The 16,746-nt window shown below is 39.6% G+C and overlaps 1 long non-coding RNA gene and 3 other non-coding genes across 4 annotated transcripts; all 4 read left to right on the top strand.

Annotated features, from left to right (window-relative positions):
• The first annotated feature begins 360 nt into the window (after positions 1–360).
• LOC142408172 (uncharacterized) lies at positions 361–8,135 on the top strand. The gene is made up of 5 exons (XR_012775200.1): positions 361–2,089; positions 2,905–2,974; positions 3,567–3,647; positions 4,883–4,912; positions 5,819–8,135. It is a non-coding gene; the product is annotated as an uncharacterized LOC142408172 (long non-coding RNA).
• On the top strand, positions 3,802–3,868 carry LOC142408531 (small nucleolar RNA SNORD50). The gene has a single exon (XR_012775329.1). It is a non-coding gene; the product is annotated as a small nucleolar RNA SNORD50 (small nucleolar RNA).
• Positions 4,994–5,066, top strand: LOC142408530 (small nucleolar RNA SNORD50). The gene has a single exon (XR_012775328.1). It is a non-coding gene; the product is annotated as a small nucleolar RNA SNORD50 (small nucleolar RNA).
• On the top strand, positions 6,248–6,318 carry LOC142408529 (small nucleolar RNA SNORD50). The gene has a single exon (XR_012775327.1). It is a non-coding gene; the product is annotated as a small nucleolar RNA SNORD50 (small nucleolar RNA).
• Positions 8,136–16,746: the final 8,611 nt, after the last annotated feature.

Genomic DNA, 16,746 nt, shown 5'->3' with positions numbered 1-16,746 from the left:
TCCCCGCCCCTCGGCTGGCGGGGAGAGGGGCGGGGCCAGCCTCGTTCCCACCCCGCAGCATACTATAAAGCTGGCGAGCGGCCACCGCTCCCTCTCTTTTCCTGCGGAGCGCCCGTGCGGCGGGTAAGGCGCTGGGCCCGTGTGCCGCTTCCCGAGGGGGGCTGGAGCGGCGCCCGGGCTTCCTTTTTGTGCTTGGCTGTTCGGGAGGCTGGCCCGCGGCGCCGCTCGCGTAGTGCTTGAGGCTGAAGCCGGCAGCCGAGGCTCGCACCTTGGAGGTGCGGGCGCGGCCGGGCGCAAGCCAGCCGCGGGGCCCGGGCCGCAGCCGCGGTGTACGCCGCCCCGCTGCAGCCGCGGCGGCGGGGGAACGGAGGGGCGGCCTACGTGTCCCAGCACGCTTCGCGCCTCCGCGGGGAGGGAGGCGGGAGCGCGGCGTGGCCGGTTCCCTGCCGGAAGCGGTGTCCAGCGGCGCGGGGCACCCCGGGATGGGTAGTTGGCGGCGGCGGCTCGCGTGGGCGGCGGGGTACCATTTTGCCCTGGTGCGGCCGGTGAGACGCTGCCTGGCCTGCGCCATTTTGATCGCTGGCTGGGGCCGGGGGGCTCGTGCCGGGTGCCTTCGGGGGCTGATGAAGGAATGCTGCCCGCCAGTGGCGCCGGTTCTTAATTGCTGGGGTTGGGAGCAGCCCCTTGCCAGGGTGATGCAGCCTTCCACTTCACTCGGCTGTCGTTTGAAGTACTTCAGATTCTGGCTGATGCTGGTGGATGAAGTCGGCCTAAACATCATGATGGGAGTGAGGTGTTTTGGTGAGAGGTTAGGGCTCCTTGAATGAGGTGGAGTTGCCTTGTTCATTTGATATAGGGTTGGTGCATGCATCTGTGTTGCCTGTATGTGTTTCAGGGGGCTCAGCCATCGGCATCACGGAATTGTCCTACAGCAGAAGACTTAAAAATACACTTGCTGTAAAATCCACATATTGTGCCAAGAAGAAAAAACCACCACAATCTTTGCATGGTTTTTTAATGTGAATAATGAGATTACTCTAACATTTTAACTAGTCATGTTTCCTTTTTTTTCCCTAGGCAATGAGACAGCAGAATAAAAGGAGATATACTTAAAAAAAAAAACAAAACAAAACACAAACTTCCTGTGGCCTTAAGATGCCTTTTTTTCCCTTCTTGCCATGCTAACATCATTGAGCTGCAGTCCTTCTGGAAGAATGGCCGATACGGTCAAAAAATATAGCTAGGATTCTAGGTTCTAATCTGCAAGCAAAGATTAGGAGATGGTTGCATTCATGTAGGAAGTTGTCGGGTGCATTCATTCTGTGTTGAATTACCTTGTCTTAAGATAGCCTGAGTCACATGTTAGATTACTGCACAGTAAGATTTTTTGAATCTTTACAAGCCATTAGTAACCCTTGGTTATTGGGTGTAATAAGCAAGCTTAACTCGAGATTTTCCATAGTTTAATTTTTTTGTGATCCAAAACAAAACATGTTTAATAAGTTATCTTTAATGGATTGCTACGTTTGTGATCTACGTAGTGCAGAGTGAGAAATATTATTATTGGAAGCTGCATATTTTAAATATTGTCTATGACAAAAACACTGTCGTGTTTCCTTGGCTGCTTGAATTGGTAGATTTAAATACTTGCTACATGGTTAAAACCGAATTCTCTAAACCAATTGGTATCAGTGCTGATACTTAAAGGACTGAATCCTTGATGTGATGGATTTTTGTTAAAAATCCTTTGGACTGAAGCTTAATAGTGGGTATATGCAGTTATTTCTGTAGTGCTTTTAATATGGTATTTCAAGTGGATGTAACTCGTAACTCCTTTGTTATTTAAAACTGGCTGCATTTCTTGCTGCTTTCTTAAGGCCTCCTGCAAACTTAAGACTTATGTACTTAACATATTATTGCTTCTGAGACTTCAGAGATTGATGATTATTGTCTCATAATGTGTGTGACTCAGTGGCTTGGTAATAAGAATCTGCTGGTTTCAAGTGTTAAGTTTGTTTACTGTTTGTTTTTAGGTATGATCGAGAGGAAGTTTTCAGTGGTGTCCAATACGTTCTACAGATGCATTAAGGTAATGGCTCTGGATTTTTTAATTTTGTTGCTATAGAAGTAACACTACGTTTCTATCGTTGATCAAGATAATAAATGCTTCAATTTCTTAGTTGGTTTCCATATTTTTGTCTGTCAGAAGTACAGAATCTGTTTAAGTGCCAGAGGGTTGTCATCTCTGGCTACTGAGTGGGACAAAAAGGAAAAATAGTTACAGTATGTTGCATTTTCATAGTTGCCATCAAACTGATGAGTCATTATTTGATGATTTTTTTCTTGTGCTCTTAAGTTGTTCTTGGTTTCATTTCTTTTGCTGTAGCATTTAAATAAGCATGAAGACCCACATGATAAATCACTTAGTTAATTTGTGCTAAATTATACAGATTTTGGAGATGGTGTGAGTTAGCTGTCTGGCCTTGGGTGTGTGTTGGAGTTAATGTGAATCTACATACGTGACCATATTTGAATGTAATTGAGGTAATGATCCTGCAAACTATGGACAGATAGTAGTATTGCGTTGTGAATAAATGCATGGCTGCTCATATATATAAATATTTTTGAAATAGATGTTTGAATATCTTGGTTCTTCAGACATTGTAATGGTTGCAAAAACGGTCTGAAACCAATTCAGGGTAATTTTTTTATAGTGCATACAAAATTTCAATTTATCAGGTATTGAAGACTGTTCTAGACAAATACTGAATTGTTGTATGAAAAAGTGAAGTTTTAGTGCTTGATGATTATGTTTCTGACACAGTAACATGACAGGTGATGCTAGACCACAGCAAGGGACACTTTCTGCTTTATAAGATAATTTTTCTTTCATTTCAATTTTAGTTTGTCATGGAAGCACCATCAGAAGAAGAAGAATACTTGGTACACACAAGTGGATTTTCCTGAAAGCTATGTATGTTTTGAATGATCAATGGGGATAAATTAATATGGTAAATAGATCAGCAAAATATATGTATGATCAAATCAGTATGTGTGTCATTAGCTTTAAAACTGAGGTATCGTATTTCAGGCATGTTTGACATGGTCTAGAACTATGTAGGCTGGGGAGTTGAATAGTTCATTTGGGTCAGTGTTGGAGGAGCTGGTAAAATATGCTTATCTGAAATGTTCATGCTAAATCTGACAGATTATGTCAAGATGGCTTTTAATTGTGAATTTGCCCTTTGTCAGGACATTAGTATAAGAAAGTGTTTAGGTGAAGAAAGCAAAGAGGACATCTAGAGCCTTGTTAATATAAACAGGCAAATGTGATTCCAATTTTTTAATAAAATGTATTCATTTTCTAAAGAGTATAGTTGATATTCTCACCTTTTGGAAATGCTAAGAAATAACTTCAGGATCTGTATTCAATTTAATTTGACTCAAATGCTTACAACCAGTGGTTGGGAGGGAGATCCACAAGAGTAAAACTTGGTTGTTCCTAATGAGTTGTGCTATATTATGCATGAACATGTTGTAATTGATTATTTTACTCAAATTTCTAGAATGGCATGAACAGTTTCTAAATGGGAATGTTAGGTGTCCTGATGAAAGATTTCCTGGCAACTGGAGTACAACAGATAGAGGTAATATTTATTGATTAAGCAGCTGAGATCTTTGTTAATTGTAATGTATTCCCTTTTCAGTACATCTGCATATGAAAGACACACAGCTTATTTTGTGGAGTATATGAATGTATGAATTGCTTTGCAACTCCCAGTCACTGATACTTAAGTGGTGAATCATGATGAAACTGCCAAACCTGATATGTTGATGAGAACCTTCATACGGATCTGGCTACTGAGATGAAACCACTTAATTCTTTCAAAAGTCACTTAATCTTTCAGTCGTTATTCCAGTTGGTGTTACTTTTATTTCTGTCCCTATGTACAAGCTAGGTGCCACCATGCTCCAGGTTGTGAATAAGGATGTTGGTGTGTTATTTAAACTCACCTTAGGTCCATGTTGACATGAATATGTGCTGTTGCAAAAGCTAGCATCTTTAAAGAGTAGAGAGAGATGGAAGTGTTACACCCCTATAATTTGAGGTATCCTGTCTTATAGTGGGTAAATAACAAATGTTAGCCAGGCATTAAAAGTGCCCTGGTGAGGAATTGGTGCTGGTGTTTGAAAGCTAGTGATGATGTTTGGGCTTTGACCCTCTTAGGACTGTTAACTTAGGGCTCACTCAGATGTGAGCATTGAAGAAAAGTAATGTTGATGATTAAAGGTGAAATTTGGTGGTGAATTTAATGAATTCTAATTCTATTAAAGCTGTTTCAGCTCCAGAGCTAAACTAATTCAGAAGGGCTGGTATAACATTATACTTGCAGCAGGCAAAAAGGATGCTTGTGAACACTTACTGTGCCTTGAGTATTGGTAGTGGTTTCTCCAAGAACTTCATTCTTATCTAAGTACCTGAATTTAATCTGTTTCAATGAAATTCACTTTAATTGCACTGGTTCTTGAGTATCCACAGTTTTTTATTTAAGAAGTTAAAATCTAAAGTGTGAGGACAAGTTCTAATTTTCCTGTCTTACTGCAACATCTACAACTTTATTCCACTCCTTATTAAAGAAAGGTACCTTGAAATACCTTGCTAACTACCAGCAGTTTCTTTAGATGAACAGGCTTTGTCCCAGTATGTGAAGTTCAAATGTGTGAGTGAAACTTCTTGTGCAGCAGTGCTACCTATAAAATACTGTATTGTTTAGATAGACAATATTATAAGTAGGCAGTGGAGTGACATGGCTGATGTAGAGAAAAGTTGGAAGTAGCAAGCCTTGTTAGTGTAACTAACCAGTACATTTTGTCTTTGCAGAGATGCTTGAAGGCTGCTTCTCAATTGGAGGTATGAATTCCAATAAATGTTATGATTAATTTCAAAGCTTGGTGTGAGAGTGATGCTTAAAAACCATTGGTATGTCTGTCTGATCAGTGAAGAACCTATCCTGAACCTGATTTATTGCTTAATGAAAAACACATGTGAATCTGACTTCTGAGTTTAGACTGCTCTAACAGCAGAACAGGTGAAGTGTTTGAAGATGACAGGCTTCATAGTCTGTACATACCTTGAAACTCAGCAAAACTGGTTTAAGTAACTAACAATTTTTAAATGCTGCTTTAAAAACTGCATTATTGTCAACCCCATTTATAAGCAGGAGGTGACATGTAAACTGTTGTATTACAAATGGCATATTTGAAGTGGAGTGGGGTTTGTGTGTTTCTACATTATGGAAAGCAGGGTGAAACATTTCATGATTTACTGTGGCCTTTTTTTGAACTCTCAGTTCTAGTTCAGAGGTAGTCTCAATTTTCCTGTTGCTTGCAGGAGAGTTGTATGTAGAAGAATGTGGTCTGGATGCAGTTTTTTATTTAATGCTTGCTTGTTGGTGGATTTTAGCTTCTGGAGTTTTTAATGTTTTGATAGAAGCTGAGAACCAGGTATTAGCTAATTTCAGAAATGAACTTTTTGATTCTGATAGGAGAGGGGGAATTATGCTTGATTGGTTACTTGCCTATCATAGTTCATAGCCAAGTTGAGCAACAGCTGGGCAAGAGAAGCAAAATAAATCTTGCTGTGGTGGCATGACTACACTTCAAAGTTTCACAGAACTTGCGGGGTACTGATACTAATCCAACACATGTTTAATAATGCAGTTTGGTCTGTATGAGAGACTAAATAGATGGCAAGTTGTATTTTGAGTGATGGAAGAAAATTCTTCTGAACTAATAAATGTCTTTTTTTTTTTGACAGGAAAATGGTCAAAAAATGTAGGAACAAATGCTTTTATCTTATTCAGGTATGTAACTGAAAAGCTTCTAAACATTTTCTCATTTTAAGTCTGAAGTAACGCTGTGCCTACAGTTCGGGAATCTTTTGTATTGACAGTTTATATACTTAATACAGTAAATGATCAATTGATATGGTAAGTTGGTATAGTAATTAATTCTGTACATAGCTGGAATTTAAGAACCCGTGTTCCCCAAGGCACAAGGTGTGCTGATAGCTGTGCCTAACCTTGGTTAGCTTTCAAACCTACATGCAAAGTTTTAAATAAGTGTACATTATTATTGAAATATGTCTAAGAACTAGAGAATGTTTAATTTTTGTATTGCAATCAGAAATTCTGTAGGAAAAAGTATATTTCCTATTAAATTTATGTTTTCTGTATTGCTTTTGTCTCATCTATGATGATCCTATCCCGAACCTGAATTCCTTGCTGAAAAACCTAATACGGATCCGGAATCTGAGATGAGACCAAAAGATTTAAAACTTTCTGAGAAGCATTATAACATCTATGGGGTTTTAGTTTTTTACAGAAATGGTAACACCTTAATGTATACAAAGTGCTGTGTGCTTACTTGCAAATTGAAATTTCTCCCTCAAATGAACTGTTTTACTTAGACCTTGTTCTCTTTTTCCAGTGATGAGTTGGAACACTTTGTCAGTGCTGCCTGACAAATGTGGATGATCTGTAACTGGAAGGAAGTGTAACAACTGAAGAGTTTTTGTGGCTTGGAGTGGGATGCCATGCTTTTAAAAGCCTGCTGAAACAGCTGCTGCAATTTTGTTTAGCGGATACTGTTTTCAGAAACTGCATGTGAATCAAAATCACTGTCTCCACGTATTTAAAATGGCACTTTTCCCAAAACATTGAGCTGCCCTCTGTAGGAAGGATAGCAGCAATATTAGGGAAATGATTGTTGAGCTTCAATACATAGAAAAACCGCTGAGAGTATTTGCCCTTTTAAAATATTGTAAGGGTATACAGACTTGTTGATACTGAAGGTCTGTAATAACTCAAAACAACGGAACTCACAGGTAGGCCCTATAAAGATGGGGAGAAAGCAAAATGGGTACACAAACTCAAACCAAGGAGTCTGCTTTTTGAGAGTGCTGTCATCCAGGAGATAGGAGGAAGTAGATGAGGTGATGGTATGGAAGCATAAACATGAAACACTTGTAAGAAGGAAATTCAGGTGTTGAGAGGAAAGTGGTTACAGAAAAACCAAGGTCTAAAGCTTGTATTGCTGTCTGTATCTAGTGAGGGAGAGAGAAATTAGGGTGCCACTTTATGGACTGCTACTTTAGTATGAAAAGACCACAACAGTGGAACTGCCCTTTGAGGAATACGCTGGCAATGTTACCTGCTTGCTGTGTGGGGAAAAGAGGTCACTAGTGGGGAGAAGGGAGTACACACATTGGAACTTGTGCTTTGAGCAGTCACTTGAAAACTAATGGTGCTGTATCACAGTAACAGCATATTTGCTGTATTCAGCAAACTGACACTCTTCCACAGAGGAGTGAGGGATCTTAAATTGGTCACCAAGTAAATTGGATTTTAAAGATAAAGCATCACGTACATAAGATGCAGTCTGCCTTAAAGCATGACTCTCAAACCTAATTGTTAGGAATGCTTTATAAAGGAAGGACTGTGAGAATGGCATGATACCTAAAAATTGATAGAGCAACAGTTACTGAATCATTACAAAAAGCACCAATATACAGAAAAACTACCCTATAGTCTGCAGCAAAAAATGACAGCATTGGATGCCAGCAGCTCTCTTCCTTTAGAGAGTTGGAGGATTTCCTATAGCTCATGGAATGTGCCTATTTCTAAATGACAAATTCCATGAAAAGCCCCATTTGCTGTCTAAGCAGTATCATGCAGTGCCAAACTCTACCAGTAGCAGTGCCTAAAGCATTGGGAATGTAAAAAATAAGTATCCATCTGACTACTAAAAAGTACACCAAGGGTCTGACCAAACTGCAGGAGTGTATTGGCTCACTGAGCATCTCCTATGCTTTGGTTATTGCTAATAAGCAGTAATCGGCTACTTTGGCTAAAGGCTGCTCCTTTTCAGCAAGCAACTGTGTAAATCAGTGTATTGAATATATCAATGTGCAGAAATTTACTACAGAACAGCTTTCTCTTCATTGCTTTCAACAGGATTTATTATTTCTGTTAACATGTTACTGACAAGGGTAGGTATTTCCATGTGCCATGTTTTGTACATGCTCTTTCTTGAATAAAGATGAGGATGTGAAAAACCTAGCTGTTGCATATCAGGTCTGTAGTCACACCACAATGTTCCTTGACAGCTTGTACTTTGCAAGAGCTACAAAGGCAATGTGGCCTTGTTGCACTGACTGGTACAGCACATACTGGACATGTGATACTCCACATTGTGCTTGAGTGACTCCTGATAACATAAATTCTGTTAGAGATTATGCACTTCAGAAGTGGGAAGGGACCAGCCTCCATCTCTTGCCCACTGCAGTTATATGAAAAGTGTGGGTGCTGTTGACAGCATCTAGTAAAGCTGCTTGGATGGTAAGTCAAAAAGTTGCCAGTCCTAGCTAGGTCAGTCTTTCAGAGGAAAAAAGATGTTGGACACCAGAGGAATGGGTAATGCAGCAGCAATATTTGGTAAGTACTTTGTTAGGTACTCTAAAAGGAACTGTATATGACTTGCCTTACAGGGTGAGAAGAGTATGTTTGTGGCACATTTTAGAGTGTAAAGGTACCATTTTTTTATCCTTTGGGCTGATGCTAATATGAAATACGGAAGCTTTTGAGGAGATACTGCTATTCAGTAAAATTGGTGAGAATGTGTTCCTCTTGTGATTTCTGGGATCAAATAAAAGACTAAAGTTTTTTAGGGTTGTGGGTGGCACTTCAGGTACCCAGAGTACTTCAATTTTGTTCTGTATGTTCTAAAACTTCCCTTGGGAGTGGTTTCTGATCTAGGATTGACAGTATTAGATAAAGGGTGCCAGAGAATCATGTTATCTTGCGTATCAGGTGGTGGAGGTCTGTCTGCAGGAGCAGTGTTTAATCGTGAAAAAGATGAACTTCTCACTTGGCATAGAAAAAGGTAGATGTATGTATGTATGCCAGTGATAAGGCATATTGGCTGTTAGCTGCAGACCTTTCTGTATGAATGCTCCTGTGCTTTAGGGCTGCAGAAGATGGGTAACCAATGAAGAATGTGTATTAGTATTTAGGATGGAAAGAATAATATTAGTAATGGCTTTTTTTGCTCGGTGGGAGGGGGATAATGTGATTGCAAAGCACTTGTGGATTTAATTCTTGTATGGTTTTTTGAGTCGATAAGATGTTTTATGCAAGTGATTGAGGTAAGGAGATTAGCTGTGAAGAGTTCTGTGATGGGTTTTGAACACATGGCATGAGATTTCTCTGTGCAAAAGTACTTCATTAGACTTAGTTTTACAAAATGGCTTGCTAGTTTCAAAGCTTTGACTTAAGATTGTGCAGTAAACAGCATGGAAGCACTTTGATTTTTTGTGCTTTAAATAGTCTGGTTAAATCTTGCGCTAACCATCACTAGTGTTCAGCTTAGAAGTGTCACATGGCTGTTGGGCTGTGGTCCAAGAAATCAATGGTTAGACAAACTTTGTTCTGGAATATTGCCATGTATCAGTCTTAGTAACTGGGCAAAAAAAAGCAGAGCCTTTTTTTGAGTTAAATGAGCAGTGGGATTACAAGCAAGAGGAGTACCTTGCAACCACAACGGAGATACAAGAGTAGCTCTGCATAAATGCTTTGCTGCTGTTTTAAGTAATGAGGTCCCTGTTAAGGTGGGAGGTTTTGTCTGTTGCTGAAGAACTTGTCTTGCTGGTAGAGGCTGTAGATCTATAAACAGTTGCAAGTGAGCGAAACTAAGCTAGCAGTGGTTATCTCTCCACAGCACCCCCACTGCGATGTGAGTGTATTTGCTGGTGTGAAGCCTGCTTGAATTAACAGATCTTAGTGAACAGGAATTTCAGTGTAAGCTGTAAGCTACCAGCCTTCAGAGAAGTGTGCTGCCTTGGCTGCAGTTTTATCGTGTGCCAGCTTCAGTGAGGTTGCTGCCTTCTGGTGCAGGCAGGCTCTTGATTGTATAAACTTGCCATATAAAGCTTGGGTATGAGATTTACCGATTAAAAATGGGCATTGAAATTGAATAACAGTTGCAAGAAAGACTCCTTAAGACAGTCAAATGTGGACACAGCAGAGCGAGCAAAGTGTTAGACTTTGCCCAAAGAGAGGTACTCTATATTGGAGAGTATTTAACCCTGACTTTGGGTCAGTAGTTTTTCTGCACACCCCCTCCAACAGTTCAGAGGACAAAATTTGAGTTATAGTCTGGAGTATGAATGAATTTAACAGGTAAATGGTAATTTCAGATGAGTGGAGTACAGATGGAGGCCTTCCTATGCTATGTAAATATATGTGTCCAATGATTTACATTCTCTGTACTTTTTGTTACTAGAACTGGTATTACAAGCATTTTTGCTTGTCTGCCCTTGTCTGTTTCCCTTGCAGGGTAGAAACTGGAAAAGTAAAATTAAAATGATTAATTCCATTTTCTTTCAAACATCATGCAGCTTTTTAGTTGGTAGTCCAGTTGAGCTATCAGGGCTATGAAGACAGTACTTCTCTGCCATTGTCTCAAACTTCCTGCAGGCTCTGGAGGACAAAGTGGTGTTTGATGCTCAGAAGAATGGCTGTATTGAGTGGGACAAAGTCTGCCTCGCTCAGTATTCTGTCTGAGGATGACCAGTATAAGAAACAGGAGAAGTATAGAGAGCCTTTCCAGCAGTTTGCTTGGGAATTTCCTGAGGAGATTTTCATTTGTATTTGAATACTACTTGGCAATTACAACCTATCTCCATTTAAAAAGATGTGAAACATGAATGTTATGTGGGCTGTAAAATATATGAAGTAGTGTATGTTAGTAACTGGAGGAAGGGGGGGGGGGGGGGGGGGGGCCTTAGGAGGGAGCTGAAGTAAAAGCTTTTTTCTCTTTGAAGCCAATGTCGCTTTCAACTGACATTAATGAAAACAGTGGTAAGTGGAGTCCAGTTAAGGCCCCAGTGCTAGGCCAACTTTACTGTCTAATTGAGCTATGTTGCAGGTGAAAATCTGAAGTACTGATGTGTGCTCTTACCTTCAGTACTCCTGAGCTACACTTCATACTTCAGGCTTCTCACCACGCCAATAACCACTATTTTTTTTCCTTGTGATTGGTGTTCTCAGTAACTGAAGGAACGTTGTCCCAGCAATGACAGTATTAGTTCTATGGTTGCAGGTGAGGAATGATTAAAATCTGTCCTAAAATAAAGTTCAGTCATTATTTTATATATGTGGAAAGAAGCTAGAAAGAGATGAAATAAAACAAATACTTAGAGCTTATTTTGAAACTGGTAAGTTGATTGAAAAGTAAAGGTTGTATTTTTTTGGATCATAAGATCTTTGAAGAGGTGTAATATATAGCTACCACTAAATCAGTGTACTTCATGTTACCTTGACAAAATAGCAAATAATTTGCCCTAGCCTTAGTAGTTTGCTTTTTTCAGTCAGAATGAGGGATGTTGCAGATACTATAGAGTTCTGAAAGAAACACTTCAGACCTTAAAGGTGTTGGTGCTGTCTAGCAGTGAGGTCATTTTCTGCAGCAGAAAATAAAGCAAATTGCTTCACTGTAGTTTAATTTCTTGCACTCCATCAGAAAAGTGCAATATTGAAACACAGTGGCAGTTCTTAATGTCATTCGGACTTCACAAGTTAAACAGTTCAGAGTATGCTTATTCATTCCTCAGTGTATCTTAGAATAAACACTTTCTGAAAATAGTTGGATTATGTAGTTTCTGGTTCTGAAAATTTTATTAAGTTACCTATTTGCTGTTGCAAACGAAGTGGTTTGGTTTGTGGGAATTAATGCTCCCCCTTCTTCCTGTTTTACAGATTGTAAACCACATAATATGAAATAAATTTAACAGCAGGAACAGGAGTTACCTTCAGAACATCTTAAAAAATAGTATTTTATAATAACCAGTATCACAGTGCTGAGAATGTTTCCCCAAAAAAACTTCATGGGGCGGGAATAGTGTCTGGGTTTTTGAAAACATGTTTTTGACGAAGTACTCTTATAGTTGCCAGAATTGGCTTGTCTTCATTTATGTGTACTTGAACTTAACAAGTTCTGTTGCTAGTGAAGTAGTTCAGCATAGTTTCTGCTAATTTGATCTACAGGCTGTAAGGCTGCTGAAAACCCTTTTTTCCATGTAAAAGGATCTTTATATGATGACCCTTTGGCAGGGTTGACTGCAAGGTGTTTTGCATTGTTTTTGCCTTTTTTTAACTGCTATGACAAGAAGACTGGAAATAGTATGAATACTTTCTCCTGGGAGTTTCATGTAGTTTATAGGGGGTTTTAATTAGAAAAGCAAGACTGAACAATTGCAGCAACTGCTAGATATGTTTTCTGTAAAAGTGCAGACCCATTATGAGCCATGCTGGATATGGGAAAGCCCAAAGCTTTTAGCTTATGAATATGAAGAAAGATGGTTTGCCAGGAGTTCCACAGATTTGGAGAGAGACCTCACTTGTTCTTGTGACCATCTGAAATTATCAAGAACTGAAGACCACCAGTGTGCTACTGTCTGGTAAGATGGCAGGAGGAGAAACATCCTTTTATAGATGTTCTCCCCCTATTTCTAAAGGTATGCTTCTTAAAGAACACTTAAACCTCTTAGAGTTGTCTGAAATGTGGCAGCCTATGGTCTGTATTACTTACCACAGGGAGAGGAGATAGTCCTGTAAGGAAAGGGTAACCTTTGCATATAAGACTAGCAATCAGAGTATCTGGATGTTAGACTTTTTAAGTGTGAATCAAGTCTTAGAATATTGGAGGAGTAAAAAGTCAAATACTAAATGAAGGATCTTCCACCAAAGGAATCAAAGAGGAGAACTTGTTGAGAATAAAGGTTTTTGTGCTCTAAATCCACACTACTACATCTGCAGTGACACCAGCCTAACTTCCTACCCTCAGAAGTGAGACTCCCTGTAGTGCTCCCAGCTTCTGGCCTCAGGACAGTAGTTCTGAGGCTGTGACATATTGTGGGTGATGTCATACTTGGACCCTTTTGATTTAAAATTTTAAGAAGTTCTACCATGGTTACGCAGAGGGTCTTGTAAGCAATGTGTCATCAGTGAGCTGTGGTGTAAGGACTGTTGTCTTTGTGATGGCTATTACCTGACTGCACTAACTTTAAAATGAAAAAGCCACTTAGCTTCTCTTGTGGGTTGAAGAAACTTGACAGTTATCAGGATGGTTGCCTATAATGACACTGTTATATCCTCACCTACCTGTAAGAGAAGAAAACACTATGCCAAGAAGAGGTATGCTGTTATTCTGAGGTAGCACTCCTGGAGGTGTTTTGCCTCTTGGTCTTATCTGCTGCTTTTCCCTAAAGGCTAGTTTGGGTTTTCTAGTTGTGATTTTTCCACTGAAGTGTGACCAGGAAAATTTAAAGTATTGTTGATTTTAAACTAGGGAAATGCTCTTAAATTGACAAAAGGGGTATGTATATTTGGTCTTTCCTGAATTTATACTTTCTATAGATAGAGCAGATCATGTATGGAAGCTTGGCCTATCTCCCAGCGTGAGCTTTCTTACTCTGGGTCAAGGTTGGGACCTTGGTGTCCAAAACTATTGTGTAGTGCTCAGCTCTGTCCTGATCTAAAGATACTATTCCTCCTCTTCTGTACTAGTCCTACGTTGCTTTCCCCAGAGGAGTTAAGCATTAAACATCCCAAGAACTAAGGCAAAAATACAAAATTACAAAAGACTACTATGTATCCACTCAGTATGAATCCCAGAAGGGCTGTAAGAGCAATAGTGTATGAAACTTCAGTGAAGGGAAGGAAAAAAGGTCTGGGAGACTTTTCTGTCTGGGGCTCAAGGATATAATAAAATTCAAACACCTGTTGAGTTGTAAAAACAACACCAGTTCCTGTAATTGATGTGATTTGACAGCTGTAATTAGCTCTTCAGAAATCAGGGACAGAGCCTACAAATAAGAGTCACTGATTAGCTAAATTGCAAATCTATCAGGAACAATAGCTAGCTGGGCTTCAGGTTGTTTCAGATGTGGAAGGGAAATATTTCCTTCCCCACTTCTGTGTTGATACTGGGCTCTCTGTGCTGGAAAGTTCCAGGCAATAAGTAGGAGTTAGAAGAAGGTGGAAGGTGAGTAGTATTTTAAGTAAAGCTCTTTTCTACTCACAATTAATATAACAGGGCTAAAAATCAACTGTACTTCTTTGTATAGTATTCTCAGAAGAACCAGAACAATTTTTCTTGTTCAGAAAGATCTCAATTCTGCAGAAATAGGCTCTGTTGAACTTGTTCTTCTCTCCTTGACTGTTTTGAAGGCTGGCTAGGAAACAAGCACCTCAGATTCATTAAAAAGGTAGAAATGAACTTCTGTGAAGATGATTTGCCTTTTCTATAGCAGCAGCAAAAAGAAGTATCTGCAGAATTGGCATCTGGCCCTGGAAGCAAACATTCTGAGCTTCTGCAAGAGCTTCCAATAGAAGTATGATGAAGAAGTTTTAAAAAAGTCCTGGCCTGCCTTTATTTCATATACAGTCTAATACTACCTCTCAGAAATTTGGTGATTAAGATAAATAATATAGGAAATTTTCTGTCTTGGGCCAAGCTACAGAAAGTTACCCATGAGATGCTTGCTTTCTGTGGTTGGCTGAGACAGTCTCTTCTTTTACTGGGATTTAACCTTAATATGAACTCAGGCTTTGCTGGGGAGCATAGACTGATTGCTTGCTAAGAAATCTGACTAGCAATTGGGGAGTCAGAAAAAGCCTGAGAGGAAATGTGTTATCAGCACTATTATCATCAGCCTGAGGGTGGAAGAACCCACCCTCAGGTGTTACCCTCAGTGTTACCTCAGCTGAGCTATAGAAAGCAGATGAACTGCTAAGCTGGGAATGTCTCATGCTTGTTTTTGAAAGGTATTTGCATCAAATGTGCATAGCCTACAAAAGCTTCTACCTTAATAGCCCTCCTTTCTCATTTCTGGTTCTAATTTTTTTCCACTGTGTGCTTAGACTGGAGGAGTTCATAACATTTTCAGACTAAGAGATTCTTCTGCATGTTGCTCACTGCCTCTTGGCTGCAGCAGATCTGTATCAATACTGTTGATCTGAAATTGATTAACAGTTTTCATGCATCAAATTTACTAACCAGGACTGATCTTTTAATATAAGTTTAAAGGGGTTAAAAATAAATGTTGGCACTAAATTACAAACATTCACCTTTTAGTATACGTGATCTCTTGAGTAAGAATCTTTTTGTAATTTTTCATGGGAGAGACATAAGCTATTGCTGTGGATGTGGCAGTAAAATATAAAAGCACCTGAACTGGAAGGGTGTGAAAGAATTTAGAAACTCCTGCAGTTAACTGTCATCAGTGACTTTAACAATTTTTTTAATGGACATGCTCAGACATCTATATGGATCCTGCTGGAACTAAGAATTGATGTACTGGCAGTAAAAATGTATATTCTCACACAGTTGCATTGATTCCTCTTACTGCTCTATACGTGCCTCCAAACATTGCTATCCATTGGTACATAACTCCAGTTGCAGAACATGAGCCACTAGAAGTGTTTTGGTTAATTGGAATGTGGCATCAATAAACAAGTTCACAGGTTTATCAGCCATGTATTTAACTAGTCATAAACTGATGGAAGATTTTGACCCGATAGATTTAAGTTTTCAAAATGAAACTTCTCTGTAGTTGTTCTTACTTGCTGCTACTTTTAAAATCTAAACTTAAAAAAAGCAAAAACAATCCTGTATATTTTTACAGGATCAAAGAGACACTTCTAAGTTTATTTTCTGAAGGCAGATTGAAAGCATAATGTTCTTATGTCCCCTGCAGATCACAGAATAGCAATTTATTTTTTCTAGTGCCCAGTTGCTAGGTAAAACTAAAACTTTGCTTCCCTAAAGAACTAAATTATTGCTTGTAGCAGCACAATGCAGCTGTGTTAGTCGTACCATATTAAATTACAAATTTGTTCAGGTTTGAGAACAGGTTATGGTGCCCGCACTGCCCTGTGCAAAACAAATGGAGAGAGCTGGTTACTGCTACACAAGCTGGAAAGGGTAAACTTACAAATGTGCTGAAGCTCTGTGTTAGCTGAAGATCTAATTCTAGCATCTCTCAAGGCCTGTATAAAAATATAGAGTAGATCTTCCAAAAGAAGACTATTGAAAAGCAGCAAGCAGAGCCTGAGGTACTGATAGGAGTAGTTCCTCATCCTTGTGCTCTAGTCTGGAGTTTGTGCTGTAAATGAGAACTCCCTTAGTGTGGCATACTCCAGGCATCTTTTTAAAAAAAAAAAAAGAAAAAAGTCATATGCAAAAGGCTGTATTGTCTGCTCTTGGGATCTGCAGAAATGCTGCATTTATGTAGTCACTTCTGCCTTCTACCTGGCAAGGACTGTAAAAGGAGCGGGGTGGGGAGGGAAGATTGTTCTATTCTTGCAAGGACCTTGAAGACACAAGGTTATTTGGGTTCACCCATGCTTGAAAGGATTTTTAGGTTGGTTGGTTACATGTTACGTAGTCTGGAACACTTATCCTGAAAGCTCTGTATTGCAACTGCTGCATCAGGCACTTTCCCTCCTGAGTAATCAGCAATGTCATTACTGGTCAACTAAATAGGCCTGGGACATGAGCCCAATCACTGGCAACTGATCATCCATGCTGTTAAGGGTTAATACAGTCTCTGATAACTGATGCCTGGGCCAGCTAGCACAGTCTCACATGTAATATTTGGGCATGGTTTAGAGGTTAAGGTGCATG

Source organism: Mycteria americana, chromosome 3 (genome assembly GCF_035582795.1).
Source record: "Mycteria americana isolate JAX WOST 10 ecotype Jacksonville Zoo and Gardens chromosome 3, USCA_MyAme_1.0, whole genome shotgun sequence".
Lineage (NCBI taxonomy): Eukaryota > Metazoa > Chordata > Aves > Ciconiiformes > Ciconiidae > Mycteria > Mycteria americana.
This window is presented reverse-complemented; position numbering and strand designations above follow the sequence as displayed.